This window comes from Tachysurus vachellii, chromosome 3, assembly GCF_030014155.1.
Source record: "Tachysurus vachellii isolate PV-2020 chromosome 3, HZAU_Pvac_v1, whole genome shotgun sequence".
NCBI classification, from domain to species: domain Eukaryota; kingdom Metazoa; phylum Chordata; class Actinopteri; order Siluriformes; family Bagridae; genus Tachysurus; species Tachysurus vachellii.
In genome coordinates this window covers 4,460,241-4,468,250 of record NC_083462.1, presented here as the reverse complement: position 1 = coordinate 4,468,250, position 8,010 = coordinate 4,460,241, and positions in this window count along the sequence as shown.

Sequence of the window (8,010 nt, the reverse complement as noted above, 5' to 3'; positions counted from 1 at the left end):
CTTCTCCTTTCTTCTCTTCTCTTCTCTTCTCTTCTCCTTTCTTCTCTTCTCTTCTCTTCTCTTCTCTTCTCTTGGCTTCCCTTCTTTCATCTCATTTCTTCTCTTCTCTTCTCTTGGCTTCTCTTCTTTCTTCTCCTTTCTTCTCTTCTCCTTTCTTCTCTTCTCTTCTCTTCTCTTCTCCTTTCTTCTCTTCTCTTCTCTTCTCTTCTCTTCTCTTCTCTTGGCTTCCCTTCTTTCATCTCATTTCTTCTATTCTCTTCTCTTGGCTGCTCTTCTTTCTTCTCCTTTCATATCTTCTCTTTTCTTCTCCTTTCTTCTCTTCTCTTCTCTTCTCTTCTCCTCTCTTGGCTTTTCTTCTTTCGTCTCTTCTCTTCTCTTGGCTTCTCTTCTTTCATCTCCTTTCTTCTCTTCTCTTCTTTCGTCTCCTTTCTTCTCTTCTCCTTTCTTCTCTTCTCTTGGCTTCTCTTCTTTCTTCTCCTTTCATTTCTCCTTTCTTCTCTTTTCTTCTCTTCTCTTCTCTTCTCTTGGCTTCTCTTCTTTCTTCTCCTTTCATATCTTCTCCTTTCTTCTTTTCTCATTTCTTCCCTTCTTTCGTCTCCTTTCTTCTCTTCTCTTCTCTTCCCTTCTTTCGTCTCATTTCTTCTCTTCTCCTTTCTTCTCTTCTCTTCTCTTCTCTTCTCTTCTCTTCTCTTCTCTTCTCTTGGCTTCTCTTGACTTCTCTTCTTTCTTCTCCTTTCATATCTTCTCTTTTCTTCTCTTCTCATTTCTTCTATTCTCTTCTCTTCTATGAAGCTTTGGATTGTGGTTGTTAGCACTGGTGTTCATTCAGCTACAAGAGCATCAGTGAGACTAGACTCTGCTGTCGGGATGTTGACGAGGCTCCAGTTCCAGTTCTTCCTAAAGGTGTTCAGTGGGGTTGAGGCAGTGTTAAATACTCATCAACCTTAACCTCCACACCACGTCTTCATGGAGCTCACTGTGTACACAGGTGCATTGTCATGTTGGAACAGGTTCGAGTCTCTTAGTTCCAGTGAAGAAAAATAATAAAGCTACAGCACACAAAGACGTTCTATACGTGATCTTCCATCATTGTACTAACCGTTTGGGGAAAATGCACATATGGGTGTGTTGGTTGGGGTGCACATACTTTTGATCTTATAGCGTATATAATATAACGGGATTTGGCCAAAATATAACACTATAATAGATTTTAGATGAACATCAGCTACAACCATCCATAATGAGTAAAAAAAAAACACACCCTTAAGTAAAGTAAGTAAAATATACACTAATGGAATTGTTTGGGAAAAGGACACAGCATTGAATGTAACTATAAATGGATAAAAAGTATGATGTGGCATTCTATAATAAATATAATATGGTGATTGTTGGCACATTTCTGAGGTGTAATTATTTAAAGCATTTTATTCCATCATCATCTTCATCATCATCATTATATATCCATTTTCTTAAGCTTTTTTTAAGCAGCATCATTTTCTCTCTGTCTGTATGGCACATTAAATACCGGCGTCAGGGTGCGTTTTGGCATGTCTGATTCTCTCTCTCTCTCTCTCTCTCTCTCTCTCGCTTTCCCCTCCCTCGTTCCCTCCCTGTGTCTGCTCGCTTGTCTGGAGGAGTCAGTCTTTTGTGTCCTCCTCTGTCTCATATAAAACAGGTTCTCGTGAGCTTGTCTCCTGTCGAGCTTTCCTCTGGGTCTGATATTATTACCGTCGAACGCAGCTGAATGTTGTGAAGGCTGATGTGCCGATGCACTGTTACTACGTTAGAGCTACGTATATATATTCCTGACACAGCTCTGAGTCTCTCACACTAGCACACGCCTTTAGACCACATGTGCTCTAGATCAGACCTAAGAGCAGGGTTAAAACTGTTACGCCACAGAGTTAGGAGGTAAGAAGAAGGTCAGAAGGATTAATTCCTCAATTAAAGAAAAAAAGAATTCCTTGCTTCATTTATTGTTACATTTCGGAGTAAAGTTCACCTTAGATGACCTTCTTTCATATTGACGCTCTACCTAACTTTAATTCTTTTCATTTCAACTACAGTAGCATCGTGTGTGATAGTCGTTATATTAAAGATCTCAGTGTAGTCGTTGTGTGTTTTATTCCAATAAGGCACATAAAGCACTCATCACATCATCTTGCTGCGAGTCCAAGAGCCTCTCATCTTGTTCCCAACAACCAATCACGAATCACCTTTTCTCCTAATGACCAATCACTGATCACTAGTTTGTTCCAAAAGTGAGCTATTCCATCAGACATAAAAGTCTCTCAAAAAAACTTCTATCTGATGTTTTGATATGCAAATGATTGCGTCTATCGACATCGCATGGAGATTTCTAGCGACTTAATAAGTACGCCTTCGCCACTTTTCCCTGAAAAGACTTGGCAACGCTGCCTGACACTAGCGTTCGGGACACGCCCTTAATCGTTCCTGCAACATCCAAAACCTTCTTCTCGCTACAAGTCCTGTTGCTCAAAACCCCTCCTCCTCTCCTCCATTTTCATGCACAGCAGTAGCCATGATCTCACCCCATCAGCAGGACAAACAGAGCGAGTGTGAGCCAACGCTGGCAATTCAGAAGCCGGTGAGATGGAGGTGTTGGCTCTGCTCAGCCGCCCACACAAAGGCAGGAAACTTACCGTTAGCTGCAGAGTGGCGTGCTGAAGACGCAGGAAGGGGCAGGGCGGCAGAGTCGCCACTCACTTCCTTTCCCTTCCCTTCCCTTCCTTAATAGACTCGGTGTGTGTTTGCGTGTGTTCGAGGAGTCGCGGCCGAGCGTGCAGCTGGGCAACACGACACAAAGGAGTTGGCGCACGGACAAACACTGACAGAGACAAGCAGAGACGCACAACAGTACAGACTCTATCAATACACACACAAAAACACTGTCAAGCACAGTCTTGGCACTCAAAGTGCTCCTGTGGATGAACTCATACACTCTTTCTCTCACACCCACACACACACGGTGTGTGTCAAACACAGAAGCATTGCAGGTATCTCGAAACACACCTGCACAAGACATGCTCTTGCAATTGCAAGTCTTACAACTCGCTCTGAAAACACACACACACACACACACACAGATGCACACACACGCTTGTTCCACTTGTCAGTGCAAACACACAAAGAAGCTGGGTGTGTGAGTGTGTGTTTAGATGGAAGCATGCAGACACACCCAGAGCAGTTCAGAAACCACTGGATGTCAGAAACCTGGACATGAACAATCGACTTGGGTTCGAGCCGGAGCAGGTGCGAGCTGAAGGCGATCATGTGAAAAGAAAGCACACGCCTTGCAGTTTAGCGCTCGTGCTAACCCGCTTGCCTCAGAGCGAGCGCGGTTACCCTGGAGACCGGAACGTTCCAGAACAGCTCCTGATTAGCATATTTCACATTAGGAAAATTACTGAGGTGCACGCTGAGAGATACATGCTAATACACGCTAATAGAGAAGCGGTCCGCGCTGGTAAACGCTAGCTCTCTGAGCTCATGAGCTAGGTTTGATCTCGGATGTTCATCACTGTGTCATAACAGTTGTGAGTTTAATTCCCAGCAAATCGTGCAGAACGTCAGATAACGGTGTAAAAAACATAAAAACGTGTGTTTTCTGTGCACGTGGTATAAGCTGATAACTTAGTATTTTGTTCTGTATTTGAATGGTCCAAGTTTTTCCATGTTCATTTTTCATCAAGCCAGTTTTCCACCCAGTGACAGATAACGGATCTTCTCTAAGGCTTTTACATGACGGTGTCTGTTTGCTCTTTTATGAGTAAAGAGTGGTGGATTAGAGCAAAAAAGACGCCTTGGATTAAATATGCAGGCTCGGGGATGACAGACTGACAGGTGATGAGACGGTTTTAAAAGCACAGAGCAGAGACAGGCTTCCTGACGCTCCAGTGCCTGTGGAGCTTGCTTCTCCCCTGGGGACAGACTCTCAACAGACCTGAGAAACACACACACACACACACACACACACACACACTCCGGTTCCACAGTAAGTGCTTCCTGTGTCCTGGCTGTACAGTTGAGTGAATAATACATGACACATTGGAGGGTATCTCACTGCTGTCACTGTCACTATATTAAAATCCTCTCATTGACATCTTCAGCTTTGGCCTTTATTCATTCATTCATTCATTCATTCATTCATTTTCTTCCCTTCTTCCCCCAGCACTCTTCAGCGTTCCTCTTATTAAACCTGTTCACTGTATTGAAACACCTTCATGCATAAATCATAAGTGATTAAAACACTATATCTATATACACACTCCATCCACTTTATTAGGAACACCGGTTCTCTAATCGGCCAATCGGGTGGCAACAGAAGCAGCAGCACGGTGTATAATAATGCAGATGGAGCTCAAGAGGTTCAGTTAGACTTCATATCAACCATCAGAATGAAGAAACAGTCTGATCTCTGTGACAGTGCTGTGGTTTTAGACTCTGCTGATCTCCTGCTGGGATTTTCTCTAGAACAAAAAAAAAAAAAATCCTGCGAGAGAGAATTACTGCAGAGACTCACAGTATCATAGATGTTCTGGAGCCGTGGTGAGCAGAAAAGCATCTCAGCATGCGCTAAACATAAGACCTTGAGGTGAAGGAGCTTCAAGGTTCTTCTCCTGTCAGGTGAGAACACAAATCTGAGCACAACATCAGCACAGACACTGAAACCAGACGAACTCCTGTCTTCCGCTGTCTAGTTTCAGTGTGTGAGAAGAATTCTATAATATTAAAAAGGTTGTTGCTGATATAATAATAATGTGTGAGGTAACATTTTGCATTAGAACGTCGTACGTCTTTACAGCCGGTCTCAGACTTTCAGACTCCGCCGTATAATTAATGGCATGAAATAAAGAAAAATCAATGAAGGAACATATTATAAACGCTATATTCATGTTCGGAATGAGCTCATAGCATCGTGTGTGTGTGTGTATATGTATATATATATATACATATACACACACACACACACAGATAGAACTGATGCTGATCATCCAGCGGACGTAGACACAATTTTATTAGCTCCATTTCCTCTTTCCTGCTCGCTCGCTATATTGATTATTTGTATATTGATGGAGTCTCGGTCTCTCGAACGCACTGCATCTGCTCTTACACTCTTCTTCACTCCTCCTCACCCAACATCAGCGCCCCGTACAAATTGAGTTTTTTTTTTTTTTTTTCTTCCTCAGAGCAACTCGAGACACAAAGCAGCACACTGGCTGGCAATTAACACTTCTGTCTAAGTGACTTCCTGAGCAGCTGTGTTGTGTTTAATCGCCTCTTGCTTAGAGATTATCTCCAAAAAAAAAAAAGAGGACAAAAGAATTAATCCGACGCTAAACACCCGTCCTCTGTTAGCACTAATTACTGAGTCAGCAGCGTGTGTGTGTCTGGTCTGTGGAACAGCACAAAGAGACAAAGGTTTTTATTTTAGGTTGTTTTTTTTCTTCAAAGACATAAAACACAGGGTAGACAAAACAGACCCAAAGAAAAACACTTTAGTGTGAACACCTCGAACCGACACCTCGAACCAACACCGAGGGCATGTTAGCAGGTCCGGAGCTGGAGGTTCGATTCCAGCCTCCGCTTTGTGTGGGTAAAGTCTGGATTTTCTTCTTGGATCTTTGGTTTCCTTCCTCAGTCCAAAGACATGGTGTAGGTTATCTGACGTGTGTGTGTGTGTGTGTGTCCTCTGACATGGACCGAAGGATATCATGTTTTTCTAAATATCTCATGAAATGTGAAAAGTAATCACAGCACACATTCCAAAACAATGAACAAATACACAGAAACATGTCTGAATAAATGACATAAAACGAAGTAGAAGGTCAGGTGAGAGTGGATCACATCCATAAGAGAGATCAACTTTCAGAGCATCTCAGTTTCACACTTCAGTTTCAGAAAGAAGGGGAATAATGATACAGATCATTACGAAACATATGGATCATTACAAATCATACGGATCATTACGAATTATTCTGATCATTATGGATCATTCAGCTCATTACGGATCATTCAGCTCATTACGGCTCATTCAGATCATTACGGATCATAACAAATCATTCAGATCATTACAAATCATTCAGATCATTACGGATCATAACGGATCATAACGGATCATTCGGATCATAACGGATCATACGGATCATTACAAATCATTCGGATCATTACGGATCATTCGGATCATTACGGATCATTCGGATCATTACGGATCATTCGGATCATAACGGATCATTCGGATCATAACGGATCATTCGGATCATTACAAATCATTCGGATCATTACAAATCATTCGGATCATTACGGATCATAACGGATCATAACAAATCATTCGGATCATTACAAATCATTACGGATCATAACGAATCATTCGGATCATAACGAATCATTCGGATCATTACGAAGCATACGGATCATTACGGATCACACGGATCATTATGAATCACACGGATCATTATGGATCATATGGATCATTTCAAATCACATGGATCATTATGGATCATATGGATCATTACAAATCACACGGATCATTACGAATCATTCTGATCATTACAAAACATACGGATTATTACGGATCATTACGGATCATTACGGTACATTGTGGATCATACAAATCGTTTGTTCAGGGTTTGTTCCTGGTGACCTTTTGCGAGTTTGTTGTGCTTCTTGTTTCTCCCTTCCTGATCAGCATGATTTACTTTAATATTCTGTCCCTCCGATTATACGGATGCACATTTAAAAGGCGATTAAAAACGTGGTAAACGTGGTAAAAGACGCCACAGCAAACGTTTACAACATACACTTCTTTGTGGTAGCAGCTGAGCAAGAAGGAAAAGTTCAGTTCTCACCTTTATCTCAGAAGATTTTAGTGGAACTCGAGTTGTAGCTGCCTCAGAAATATCAGGTAGCTGATCAGAGAAAAGTGGTTTTGTTGTCATGTCAACCTCCATGTTAGGTTTTTTTTGTTTTGTGTTTTTTAGGCTTTCCCTTTCTCCTTTTATCTCCCTTCCCATGTGTGCACATACAGAAGACAGTGTGCTGTGAGCTCCAGACAGATCATCATACCTCAGGGAAGACGGCAAAAAAAACAAAGCCTGTTATACCTGAACCCGGAATTTACACTTCAAAACAGAGAGGATGGAAAACGCAAAGGCTGGAGACGAGGCAGATGAAGATGTGGCTGTGCGGCTGAGATGAGATACACTACAGTATCTAAGACCTGAGATCAGCGTGAGGTGGAGGTACGGGGGGGGGGGGGGACAACAACAAAGCAAACAAAAAAAAAAAAAAAAGGGGATTTTTTGTACTGATGAACATTCGAGGAGAAAAAAGTGTTAAAATCTTTTAATATGAGATACAGATACAAGAAGCGATCTGCGGGGGCCAAGCACCGCTTGTTGGTCCCGTGTCCAGAGTCAAGTTTCTGCAAATTCACACAAACCCAGAACATTGAAAGGGACCACAGATGAGGAAATGTTCAGGAGTTCAACTCTACACTGTCATGCGTGCGCTACAAACTGACTGGCTGACGGCGGCCATGTTTTTGAAGTCACCCTAAATCAAGCTTTCTGAAGAAAACCCGACCCTCAATTCTAACTCTTCTTTAATATTTAACTTTAATAAGAAACTGTTCATGATACGCAGTGGACATCTGAAACCACTCAGGCTCATGAGGGAAAACAACAGCACGAAAACCCGCGTCATTACGTCTGCAATGAAAAGAAACAGAACTGAAAAGCAGCAGCATGCCAACTGGACGCCTCCGACTCCGACAAGCTTCTACACGGGTTCAGTCATGACACAACGCTGCGTGAACAATTAACCGCCAGACGCAGTCATGGCTCCAGAGACAGGAAGGGGCGTGGCCTAAAGTTCAAGTCTCATTCTGAATGTAAGAACTGATTCGGAACACAATAAAATTAATTTGGACGTCTGAAAAAAAAAGATGATGTTTTCTATCGATTGCGGTTACCGTGGTTACATACGCAC